This window comes from Dendrobates tinctorius, unplaced genomic scaffold, assembly GCF_039654945.1.
Source record: "Dendrobates tinctorius isolate UK_male_01 unplaced genomic scaffold, ASM3965494v1 ptg000039l, whole genome shotgun sequence".
In the NCBI taxonomy this organism is placed as follows: Eukaryota; Metazoa; Chordata; class Amphibia; order Anura; family Dendrobatidae; genus Dendrobates; species Dendrobates tinctorius.
This window is the reverse complement of record NW_027361707.1, coordinates 37,597,957-37,611,711: the sequence shown is the minus strand read 5'-3', so window position 1 is coordinate 37,611,711 and position 13,755 is coordinate 37,597,957. Positions and strand designations below refer to the sequence as shown.

The following is a 13,755-nucleotide window of genomic DNA, read 5'->3' as shown; positions in this document are numbered from 1 at the left end:
GCACTTGAAAACTCGCACATGACATTCTATCGGAAGTGACGTGATGGAAAATGACCAGAGGAGATTGTGACGGAACCATGGAGGCTCTTCAGGGAATGCTTCAGATCATCACCATGTCCTCCTTTGAGAGCGCGGACAGCGGGATCGCCTTGGACTCGGGGATGTCGGCCATGTGAGTGGATCATGATATGTCCTGCACCAGGAGGCTCAGGTGGGCACTACAATGTGAGCTGGTATAGTATCTTTATAGAATCTTTCTTTCCCCTCTTTCCTTGTCTTTTTCTTTCTTTCTTTCTCTGTTCTTTCACTTTCTGTTCTTTCTTTCCCCTCTCTTTCTCCCTCTCTGTTCTTTCTTTCTTTTTTTCTCTCGTTATTCTTTCTTTCACCTTTCTCTTTCTTTCTTTCTCTCTTTGTTCCTTCTTTCCCCTCTTTCTCTCTCCCTTGCTGTTCTTTCTTTCCCCTCTTTCTTTCTCTTTCTTTTTTTCTCTCTGTTCTTTTTTTCTATCCCCTTTCTTTCTCTGTTCTTTTTTCCTTTCTCTCTGTTCTTTTTTTGTTTCTCTCTGTTCTTTCTTTCTCTTCCTCAGTACCAGTCAATGTGCCCACAGTACCAGCCACTGTGCCCTCAGTACCAGTCAGTGTGATCAGCAGTGCTAAATGGGTGTGGTTTCGGCGTGGACATGGGTGTGACTAGTTGTGAAATGCGTGTGGTCGGGCGGCCGGTAGCCAATCATCATAGTGGAAGGCATCTGTTTCCATCAACTTTGTTATATGTGGGCAGTGGGCACCTCTAGTAAGGTGGGCACAAGATGGCGGGTTCTTGTCACCTGTGCCTCACACAAGTTACTATGAGATGTAAATGACCAGAGGAGATTGTGACGGAACCATGGAGGCTCTTCAGGGAATGCTTCAGATCATCACCATGTCCTCCTTTGAGAGCGCGGACAGCGGGATCGCCTTGGACTCGGGGATGTCGGCCATGTGAGTGGATCATGATATGTCCTGCACCAGGAGGCTCAGGTGGGCACTACAATGTGAGCTGGTATAGTATCTTTATAGAATCTTTCTTTCCCCTCTTTCCTTGTCTTTTTCTTTCTTTCTTTCTCTGTTCTTTCTTTCTTTCACTTTCTGTTCTTTCTTTCCCCTCTCTTTCTCCCTCTCTGTTCTTTCTTTCCCCTTTCTTTCTTTCTCTCGTTATTCTTTCTTTCACCTTTCTCTTTCTTTCTCTTTGTTCCTTCTTTCCCCTTTCTTTCTCTCTCCCTCGCTGTTCTTTCTTTCCCCTCTTTCTTTCTCTTTCTTTTTTTCTCTCTGTTCTTTTTTTCTATCCCCTCTTTCTTTCTCTGTTCTTTTTTCCTTTCTCTCTGTTCTTTTTTTGTTTCTCTGTTCTTTCTTTCTCTCTTTTCCTCAGTACCAGTCAATGTGCCCACAGTACCAGCCACTGTGCCCTCAGTACCAGTCAGTGTGATCAGCAGTGCTAAATGGGTGTGGTTGGGGCGTGGACATGGGTGTGACTAGTTGTGAAATGGGTGTGGTCGGGCGGCCGGTAGCCAATCATCATAGTGGAAGGCATCTGTTTCCATCAACTTTGTTATATGTGGGCACCTCTAGTAAGGTGGGCACGAGATGGCGGGTTCTTGTCACCTGTGCCTCACACAAGTTACTATGAGATGTATTTTATTCCTGCTATATTTCTTGGCATACTGAAATGTTTTGACCAGTTGGAAGTTGTACAACCTGAGGATTGTGCATGTGTGCACTGCCCGCATGTAGTAATATGTGTCTGTGTGTATATATATATATACTTACTCCGACCCCTATATAAACCCTGCCCCTCCAACCGCCGTCCACTTTCCCATGCTCCTGTTCCAATCCTGGGGTCTTTTTTGGTCCCCCTTGGTCCTCCACATGCTGAACATCTGGGACATGACTAACATTGCGCAATGTGCGCTTGTTCGTCGCCAGATGCAGCGTCGTGTTCAGTGTGTGAGGAGACGGCGACTTGTCTGTGGCGTTAACCCCTCTGCTGCCATGCTGGACACAGCCTGTGACGAGGAGCGTCTCTTCCTGTGTATCCGGCCACAGGCTGCACATCGGAGGCTGCTTCTTCTATCTGGGGAAGTTCATGAAGCAGAAGCCTCTGTGTGACTCATGTGAAGTAACTTGTCTGGCAGGTCATGGGTCCAGGTCAGCAGGTGATTGCAGGCTATTAGCTGGTTTCGATGTTAGGTACAGGTGAGTCAGGACTAGATGTTGGGTGGAAGCCTTCCACTATTTGTAAGACCTCGTACACACGCTGAGTATTTGATGAGTTTTTACCTCAGTATTTATAAGGCCTCGTGCACACGCTGAGTATTTGGTGAGTTTTTCACTCAGTATTTGTAAGGCCTCATGGACACACTGAGCATTTGGGGTTTTTTACCTCAGTATTTGTGAGGCCTCGTGCACACGTTGCGTATTTGCAGAGTTTTTTTACCTCAGTATTTAACCCCTTCCCGCCACGTATGCGTCATGAAAACTAGTGACTTCCCGACCCCGTCACATGACCGGAGGGCCTATGGAGTCTGAACAGCCCGGGGCTCTGGCTACCCTTAATCCACCCCTGTGCATCAGCATTGCTGTGTGTAGCAGAGATCACAGTCTTCTATGAAAGCCAGCCATAAGCCGGTGCTCACAGTAGGATCGTAATGGCAGGTGCAGAGGTCTTCTGCCGACCCCCGGCTGTCACGACAATCCAATTGCGCCCCACGATCACGTGTCGGGTGCATTGATGGTCAAGATGCAATGACGCACTTCTGGCCGGCACGTGTTAAATCCCACCGTTAGTAATGGACAGCGAGATGTAACCGGATAACAGCCACGGGCAGAGCACCACTACACTCAAGGCTGTTAAAGGCACATGGTGACTGATTAAATCTGCCATCATGTGCGGGGAAAAGTTGTGGGTCGGTGTGCAAGCCCGCATCAAAGACAGGCACAAACTTTGACGTAAATGTACGTCAAAGGTCATGAAGGGGTAAATGATCCAGCAGCTCTCAGGAGATTAATTTTCTCCCTATATCTGAATGTTCAATAAGGCGGACAGGGAACATTATATTGCTATTAAAGGGCAGATTATTCTTCTAGCACCATTACGTCCATGACACCTTACATGTTAAAAGAGTGTAAAAAAAAAAAAGTACAATAATCATGAATACAAGTCATCGACTGGTACAGGAGGAGAGATAGGACCCTGCCCGTGAGGGATCACTGTTTACAAGGGATGTGTGAGGCTACAATAGGGAGGGTAGAGCTGTTTGTGCAGCAGTATGATGGAACAAGGGTTACTGCAGGTTGTCTGAAGAGGTGAGTCTTTAGGTTTCTTATGAAGGTTCCCATGGTGGGTGAGAATAGATGTTGGGAGACTAACTCACAGCTGTATGGAGGAGACAGGTTGTGGATGGCTTTGTATGCCATGATTGTGGTTTTGAACTGGAGTCTCTGGTCAATCAATGAGGAGCCAGTGAAGGGATTGACAGGGAGAAGAGGTGGGGGAATAGGTGTATTAGTCGGGCAGCAGAGTTTAGGATAGTATTGAGGGATGCAAGTGTGTTAGAAGGGAGGTCACACAGCAGGAGATTGTAGTCTTTGAGATGGGAGATGATGGGGGCATGCACTATTGTTTTTGCAGATTCCTGAACCAAGAATGCATGAATCCAGGAAATATTTTTGAGTTGGAATTGGCAAGAAGTGGAAAGGGCTTGGATATGTTGTTTGAAAGAGAGATGAGAGTCAAGGATAACCCCAAGGCAGCGAGCAAGTGAGATTAGGGAGAGTGAACAGGCGTTGACTTTGATGGCCAGGTCGGTTGGGAGGCGGGTTGAGAGAGATGGGGGAAAGGTGACAAATTCTATTTTGTTCATGTTAAGTTTTAGAAATTTAGCTAAGAAGAAAGATGAAATAGACAGATGTTGGGATTCTGGTAAGCAAGAAGGTGACATCAGGTCCAAAGAGGTAGATCTGTGTGTCATCAGCATAGAGGTGATACTGAAAACCAAAGGTGTAGATTGAGAAGAGCAGGGGTCCTAGAACTGAACCTTTGGGGACATCTATAGATAGGGGGTGATGAGGTGGTGTGCAAGAGGGAGACAATGTCCGGTCTGTTAGGTATGACAAGATCCAAGATAGGGCCAAGTCTGTGATGCCAAGAGATGAGCGAATCTGTAGTAAGGGGGAGTGGTCCACTGTGTCGAAGGCAGAGGACAGGTCTAGGAGGAGGACAGTCGTGTCCCTTGGCTTAGGCAGTTAGTAGGTCATTGGTGACCTTAGTCAGGGCAGTTTCAGTGGAGTGATGCAGCTGGAAGCCAGATTATAAGTGGTCAAAGAGGGAGCAGGAAGAGAGGTGGGAGGACAGTTCAAGATGGACGTGTTGTTCCAGTAGTTTTGAGGCATAGGGGAGAAGTGATATGAGTCGATAGCTAGATACAGAGGATGGGTCAAGGGTGGGCGTGATCAAGGTACATATAAAGCATAAGGGGGAAGACCCCAGTTGTTAGTGAGAGGTTGAAGAGGTGGGATGAAGACTGGTGAGGTTTAGTATGAGGTGGGACAGGATCAGTCAAGTGCACAGGTGGCGAGATGTGATCTGGAGAGTAGAGAGGAAAGTTGGTCTTCTATAATGGCAGAGACACTGGTTTTGGAGGAGGAGGGCTGAGTTATGAGGAAGGGCTGTAGGCCTGAGCTTTCTCAGATGTTAATTTTCTGCTTGAAGAATTAAGCAAAGTCTGCAGCTGATATGAGAGGAGAGAGAGGGGGTGCTGGGGGATGGAAGAGACAACTGAAACTACTGAATAGCTGATTAGGGTTGCGAGACAGGGAGGATATAAGATATGAGAAGCAGATTTGTTTTGCTGCAGTGAGTGTGGACTTGAAGGTGGCGTTTTCCAAGGAGACAGGTCCCCATTAACTATACAAAAGGAATCTACTGAGAACAAATGCCAGGAAGATCCCTTCCACTAATATATTCAGTAAATCTACATCTACAGAGAAAACAGCATCCTGAGTGAGAAACTCCACAACTGCTTTGTAGCGTGACCAGGAGCTGAGCAGATTGATATATAGAAGATTCAGGGAAACCCGTGACTTAATCATTTACACTTTGCGGCCCAGCTCCATACACATATGACTTGCACAGTACATGTACGGCAGATAGTAAAATATACCCAGCTCATGATGAATTGAACCCTTTAAGTCTTTCAACTTGTGGTTTTTGCTGACTTTGTTGCACTAGATTCATCAAAATGGCACATGAGACTCGAGTTTTGAGCATAACCTCAAGCTGTCTTTTTCCTAACTGGTTCTGCGAGTGCTTAAATGGGAAAAGTTGCAGCCAAATAACTGATATATTCACTCCAGGGAGGACTAGAAGAGTAGAATTGTGCCAAATTTTGCAACTTTTTTTTTTTTAAATAGTTGCATTTAATGAATCTGTTTAATTCACCTGGAAAGTCACACTGACATAAAAATCAGAAACCGCTTGGAGGAAAAAAAAAAGTACAAATAGTTTGATTAATTTGTCACGTCCAAAATGCAATGATGAATCGTGCCTAAAGCGTTCAACACCTATAAAACAAATGTGTGAGATATGACTGGCAGATACAATTTTTGATTTTTTCTTTATTTTCAGACATTTCTCCACTCAGCACGTAGATGTATTAAAATTGCAGAATCATCTGAAGATGGAGGCGCAGATTCTAGATTTGCTTTGGTCGTGTTAGTAAAAAAAATAAGTGCATAGCAAGGTCATTGCGCTTTAGTTCATTACGTCCACATAGGACGAAGCAGATCCGGTAACTGATGTCCGGATTATTTGGGCTTCTTGTCCTTACTCAGCCGATCGGCGAATTCTACCAGAGTCCTTGTGGGGCGGCCGGACATGCCCTTGCGCAGATAAGGGACCTCATCCTTGTTGGACATGACTCCGGCTATATCCAGGTGAGCCCAGTGCGGGGACGTGACAAACTCCTTCAAGAAAGCCGCGGCCGTACACGCACCCCCAGATCTGCGAGAAGAAAACCTTTCATTAGTTTCTGTGGAGCAAGATACATTACCTCATGTATACTACTGATGTGGAAATTGTAGGTTTATTTTTTAATAAAATCCACATAAAAAGGAAAAAAAAAACCCCAATAATAATAATAATATTCCCATGATAGAAATTGATGACATACCCTGTAGGGGTGCACCCATGTGGTTAGGATCTCACCAATCATTTCTATAGGAATTCCAACAGATGAGCAAATCTGGATCTCCGTTTTGGTGATGGATGGAGGTCTCAGAGGCGGGGGTCGCTCTATGAGATACTTTAGAAACCTACTACAACCACCATATTTACATCCATTACCTGCTGTACTTCCCGACATTATTAAGGTCTGCGAAGGCCGACTCAGTCACTTGTTTAGTGTAATGATCAAAGAGAGGCATTCTCCATACACGATCCCCAGTCACGACGCTGGCCTGGAAGGAACATGAAACATCAGCAGTAAATTCAGCAATGTGGAGGACATCCCACAGGTCTAGAATACATACTTGGTGCCTTCCCACAAAAGGTGCAGGTGTACGGAGTTCTCTCAGGAGCTGAGCCGCCCCCATACAGAACAGATGCTGGCAGTGTTACACAGCTGGCAACTGCCTCTAGTAGCAACAACTGGAGCTAGCTCAGATCGCTGTATGACAGCTGAAATAGTGCTGAATGGGAAGGTGCTGATGGTTTCGTTGGCAGCCAGACACCTTCTGAAGGCCCTCATTGCCTCCATCTTTGTGCTCCTACGCAGCCTTGCCCTATCTTAATAGGCGACTGGTAATTTTTACTATATATTGCTGCAGTATACAGAACAAGTTCAAGTAAAGAAAAACACACCCTGACAGTATGAATTGAATTCCTTTTCCTGATCTGAATCTATTTGGCATTGCTGCAAAATGAAGGAAAAACAATGAAAAATGTTAAGAATTACAATACTGGAAAAGACAAAAAATAAAGCCAAACTGAACATTTTTTTGGTCAACATAACCTCCAAAAAATGCAGTGAAAAATCAAAACGTTGCATGGACCCCATAATTGGGTCAAGGAAAAGAAAGAGAAAAAAAAATCTCGCCATGTGAAAAACAAGCTCTTGCACAGCTATATGAATGGAAGAAATTTTTTTATTCTTTTTATTTATTACAAAAGTTCCAAATGTTTTCTTTAAGACCAAACAAAGGGGGGAGCCCAAACCTATGCAGCTTTGGCACTGTTGTAATTGCACTGACCTGAATAATTGTGTTCCAGGTCATTTACTGCACAATGAGCGCTATAAAAAAAAAAATTAAAAAAAAAGACAAATATAGTACAAAAAGTGAATGGTGTCTTTCAAAACTAGAACACACCCTCCTCCCAACCCAAAAAAAAAAAAAAAAAAAAAAAATCTCTCGTACAGTTATGTTAGTGGACAAATAAAGAGCTACTGGAATAAGGAAAGGGGGGGGAATAAAGTGAAATGAACAATGATTCAGACAGAAGAGCATGTTATGACAAGAAGATAGAAAGTAAAATGTTTCCGACCTCTTGAAGGTGATTCCAAAGCCAAGAAGAATTGGTGAAGACTCCAGTGGCTGCAGATCCCAGGGCTACGTCCATTGCACCTACACAACAATTCCCGGTGAGCCGTGCTCCTCGTGAGAAGACACAGGCAGACATCTACATACAATAACTGCATACAGCTGCAGTACAATCCCACAAAGTGAAACGGATAAAGCCGGGCTCCATCTGCACCAATCACATCCTGGTAGCTGGTTGTGTCTACTGACACTTCTTCCACCATTCATATTCCACCCAATTGCAGCCGCCATAAAGCACAGACCACCAGACAGACAATGCAAAACTAATAAAATATACAGCTAAAGAAAAAACAAACATTATTTCTCTACGACATACATTAATTATATTTTTTTGAAATCCAAATTAAAAGGGTTCTCCAGTTATTACCCATCCATAGGACTGGTGATTAGAGTTGAGCAAATTTGTTCGGGTTCCCTCTTATTCGGCAAGCTATAAGCGCTTACCAAATAAGCTGCAGAGGGAACCCGGCTTCCTGGATCACACCGGCTGAACGGCTCTGCAGCTGCATGTGTCGCGCCTGTGTCAGTCACAGCATGTGACATATGCAGCTGCGGCGGCGATCAGCTGATGGGCAGGCGTGATCCAGGAACCCGGGTTCCCTCTGCAAAGTCGCCCAAGTCTACTGGTGAAATCTTACTGATCGGTAACCGTATTAATCGGCAAAATTGGAACTTTTATCTCTGGTTAAATAGAGCGGCAATGCAGATACCTGACCGCTGCTCTGCTCATCCTATGGGGGGCTGCCCAGTGCTGCACTCGGCTTTTTCTGGCAGCCCCGTAAGAGGAGGTATGGAGCAGTAATCAAGTATCCAATCTGCCACTCAATTTTGTAACTTGAATTAAAAAAAAAAGCTCAATCAGGGACAGTTATTCCCTGGTCAGACCCTCACCGATCAGTAACGGATCATCTATTCTGAGCTGGTGAAGGGGGATGGGGCCTGGCTACACCCGCCCATTAAATTCATCAAAAGTGGGGGGTGATTCTTACTCTACAAGTGTTACTCCAGTCCTGTTTCTTGCGAGGTGCATGGATCCGCACAGCAGTGATAACGAGTTTGGGGCATCCTAAGTGGCGCGCGCCTCTGACGTTGAGACCCCACACTTAATGAATTGGAGCCCATGTGTACATTTTTCCAGCCCCTTCCATCATGTGTACGCAGCTCCCATACCTGTTAATGTCGCTGCATTTACGATCGCTCTTGCATTAAAGTTGTGTGCGTAACACAGAGCGTCCGCCAACAGCAGCCGTCCCTCCGCGTCAGTGTTATCTACCTGTGAGGAAACAGCAGCAGTCATGGATTTACTACTTTGCCATCTATAAAATAAAACAAACTAAATTGCTGTTCAGATCTGATCAGTACAGGGCAAGGGATCAATACTTATTAGAGGAGAACCCTTCATCTTGCGGTTAGATATCTGTATTCTATTGAATTATAGGACTCGCACTTTATCTATAATAGTCACAAAACTGGTGGCATTAGAGAACAATCCGGCTCTATCGTGGTCTATTCTAGAAAGATCCTGCACTGTAATAAATCTAAACCCTGAAGGACTGAATACAGCAATTTATCCACTATTGTGGGATGGGTTTATATTTTGCTCGTGTCCCCCTTCTGTGGAGGCTTCTTGCCTTGTCTTTTCAATTGTAATTTGTTTTTATATATCCATCGAAAAAGTCAATATTTTAATTATGAAGCTGGAATCTCTTCCTATCTGACAGCTACTGACTATTGCAGGAACAGATATAGGTGGTGTATTGAATAGTGAAGTGTCTACCATTATCCTCCTTGGATATATAGGATTAAGCAATACCAGTGTTGCTTTATATAGGAAAAAATCCCGCTCTCATTGGAGCACCACCATGACAGCCATAAGGAGTCTTCAGCAGACCCCCAGCTGTCATGGCAACCCATTGTGAGACCGCGAGCACCTCGCATTGGAGCCAACAGCCAATTAGAACAGCGCGCTCCTCAGGACGTGAGCTGTGAATGCCGCTGTCAAAAGACTGGCAGCTAAGTTTAACAGGTTAACACCTGTGGACAGAGCTCCGCTCTACACGAGGATGTTAGAGGCAGATGATGGCTGAATAACACAGCCATCATCTGCTGGGAAAGATGCAATCTCAGTTCCTGAGCTCGCATCAAAGACAGGGTGCCGACAGATATCAGTAAGGGGTTAAAAAACAAAAACAATAATATGTTTGGGGGTTCAGTACTGGATTAGTGTAAGGGACTCTATACTAATACTACACAGCACAATGAAAACACTTGCCTTACCGGGGCCCCCAACACACGCTACGCCATTGACTATACATGACAAATGTATGGCCACTCCTCAGTGCCACTTTGAACTGGATAGCACTACTAACAATGGCTCAGGGTGGCGAGTTTTGAGCTGGTTCTCCATTGTTTGGTGGTGTTGGTACAGAACACTTTCCAGCTTCACACTGACCATGTACATCTAATGGTCCAACCCATCACAGGCCCCGCTACACATTGCCTTGGGTTACAATGAGATAAGAGCATAAACCCAGGGGCCAGATCTCCATTTATATCATGTTTACTAGGGAGCCAAAAGCTGAGGAAACCTAGGGCAAAGCTGATATTTGTATTCGTCACCCTACTAAACTCCTACTAGTCAGGATAATGGCCGTCACCACAGCCGGCAATGGGTGAAGATTACCTGGATGGTCTTCCCCGTTCTTGGCCTTCACCACATCCCCAGGCTTATTAGCTCTGCCGCTGGGCATATTTTCACAGTGGAGCCAAACCTTACAGGACGAGATTAACACCATCATTAGTTTTAAAGAAACATATTACATACAAGATAAAAAGTATCAGACAGGAGTAGAGATGCCATAGAAAACCTAGGACCAATGCTGAGTAACTACAATGGCCGCTGTTTGGGAGCCTCTTGGCAACAGGACCAAAGACTTGGCCGACTTCCTACTGTTCTGATAAGCCGCAGCGTGACGGGTGTTTTACTTTGTACCAAATTGATTTTTTTAAGTAATTTACTGCAACATAATCAAATATAAAAAAAATGTCCTAAAAAGTGGTCCATGGGATGGGACAAGAAAGTAATCCATTATCGCATTTTGCCTGTTTTAAAGTTTATTTTTGTGTGTTTACGTGTCTATTTTTCTGTTTTTGCTGTCCCCGCCATTGTTGCCAGAGTTTGGGTGGTTTCGTGGAGTTTTTGTCCGATTCATCAATGGATTTAAAAAGAAAAAAATGCAGGTCAGCTATCTACTCCAATCTCCCTCTTCAGTTTTTTTTTTATTTTAGAGAAACTTCACAAAAAAAAGTGCCACAATTCTGGGCAATTCTCCCCCCCTCCATGGAAGACAAAAAGCAATTTTAGAGAACTTTTTATATGTCACACTTAAACGCTTTAAGTTTTGATCAGTGAGGGTATGCGAGTTTAGCACCCCCCCACTGATCCATAAAACAAAAAGGTCAGGGGCACTATAATCAGAATTGTGCCCTTTTAGCTCATTTTTGGAGGGGCAGGGTTAGCATTGTATATGCTCACAAAAGTATATAAGTGGTCTGCGAAGGTTTCAGCACTCCGACACCATTAATCAAAACAGTTGATGTGTCGGAAGTTACCGTACTTAAATTGGGAGGGGAAAACATTTACAGCCAGATTTTTAAAAATTGTTCCACTGCATTTAAAACAAAATTAATTTTCAAATATTCCACAAATTTGTGTACACAGCTCATACCACGGTATGTGGTTCAATTGGTGGCATAAAAGTAAAAGTGAATAAAACTGTCATTTTCATATAGCCTTTATATAACTAAAATTGAAAGATAAATACTGTATTATTTTGCACTACACTCTAGGTTTAGAGAGCACAAAATAGGAAAAACATTTTTCCTACTAACTAAAACTTCCCGGGTAAAATGGAGAGGTCATGATCACTAATTTTAATGCACTAGGGTAGAATAGGAATGTAATAGATCAATTGTTAATGTGTATTATACACACACAGATCTGCTACGTATAGACACAGCTCTGAAACATTTGCTCATTTATAGATGCACACAGCTCTGCTACATTTGTACATTTATAGATGCACACAGCTCTGCTACATTTCCACATTTATAGATGGAAAACAGCAAAAGAGCAAAAAGGTTTACCCGTACAGGCCTCCAGACAAATGCACCATCAGGATGCAGTGGACCCATACAATTAACCCCTTCATGACCCAGCCTATTTTGACCTTAGCGACCTGGCCATTTTTGACAATATTGACCAGTGTCCCTTTATGAGGTAATAACTCAGGAACGCTTCAACGGATCCTAGCGATTCTGAGAATGTTTTTTCGTGACATATTGGGCTTCATGTTAGTGGTAAACTTAGGTCGATAATGTTTGCATTTATTTGTGAAAAAAACGGAAATTTGGCGAAAACTTTGAAAATTTTGCAATTTTCACATTTTGAATTTTTATTCTGTTAAACCAGAGAGTTATGTGACACAAAATAGTTAATAAATAACATTTCCCACATGTCTACTTTACATCAGCAAATTTCGGAAACAATTTTTTTTTTTGTTGGGAAGTTATAAGGGTTAAAAGTTGACCAGCGATTTCTCATTTTTACAACAAAATTTACAAAACCATTTTTTTTAGGGACCACCTCACATTTGAAGTCACTTTGAGGGGTTTATATGGCAGAAAATACCCAAAAGTGACACCATTCTAAAAACTGCACCCCTCAAGCTACTCAAAACTACATTCAAGAAGATTATTAACCCTTCAGGTGCTTCACAGCAACTAAAGCAATGTGGAAGGAAAAAATGAACATTTTAATTTTTCCAACAAAAATTTTCTTTTAGCATCAATTTTTTCATTTTCACAAGGGCAACAGGATAAAATGGATCCTAAAATTTGTTGGGCAATTTCTCCTGAGTACATCGATACCTCATATGTGGTCATAAACCACTGTTTGGGCGCATGGCAGGGCTCAGAACGGAAGGAGCGCCATTTGACTTTTTGAATGGAAAATATACTGTAATATTTAGCGGTTGCCATGTCGCGTTTGGAGTGTCCCTGTGTGCCTAAACACTGGAGCTCCCCCACAAGTGACCCCATTTTGGAAACTAGACCCTCCAAGGAACTTATCTAGATGCATAGTGAGCACTTTGAACCGCCAGGTGCTTCACAAATTGATCCGTAAAAAAAAAAAAAAAAAGGACTTTTTTTTCACAAAAATTTTATTTTAGCCTCAGTTTTTTCATTTTCACATGGGCAATGGGATAAACTGGATCCTAAAATTTGTTGGGCAATTTCTCCTGAGTACAAGGATACCTCACATGTGGTCATAAACCACTGTTTCGGTGCACGGCAGGGTCCGGAAGGGAAGGAGCGCCATTTGACTTTTTGAATGGAAAATTAGCTCCAATCGTTAGTGGACACCATGTCGTGTTTGGAGAACTCCTGTGTACCTAAACATTGGAGCTCCCCCACAAGTGACCCCATTTTGGAAACTAGACCACCCAAGGAACTTATCTACAGTCATGGCCAAAAGTTTTGAGAATGACACAAATATTATATTTTCACATTATCTGCTGCCCTCTGGTTTTTATGTGTGTTTGTCAGATGTTTTTATCACATACAGAAATATAATTGCAGTCATATTATGAGTAGCAAAAGGTTATATTGACAGTTAGAATGAGTTAATGCAGCAAGTCAATATTTGCAGTGTTGACCCTTCTTCTTCAGGACCTCAGCAATTCTCCCTGGCATGCTCTCAATCAACTTCTGGATCAAATCCTGACTGAGCAGTCCATTCTTGCAAAATCAATGCTTTTATTTTGTCTGAATTTGAAGGTTTTTGTTTGTCCACCCGTCTCTTGATGATTGACCACAAGTTCTCAATGGGATTAAGATCTGGGGAGTTTCCAGGCCATGGTCCCAAAATCTCTATGTTTTGTTCTCTGAGTCATTTAGTTATCACCTTTGCTTTATGGCAAGGTACTCCATCATGTTGAAAAAGGCATTGTTGATCGCCAAACTGCTCTTGGACGGTTGGGAGAAGTTGCTCTTGGTGGACATTCTGGTACCATTCTTTATTCATGGCTGTGTTTTTAGGCAAGACTGAGAGAGAGCCCATTCCCT

The 13,755-nt window shown here is 43.3% G+C and overlaps 1 pseudogene; it reads right to left on the bottom strand.

The window, feature by feature from the left end:
• Positions 1–5,838: 5,838 nt before the first annotated feature.
• Positions 5,839–13,755, bottom strand: part of LOC141088382 (cytosol aminopeptidase-like) — a 37,017-nt pseudogene continuing 29,100 nt past the window's right edge.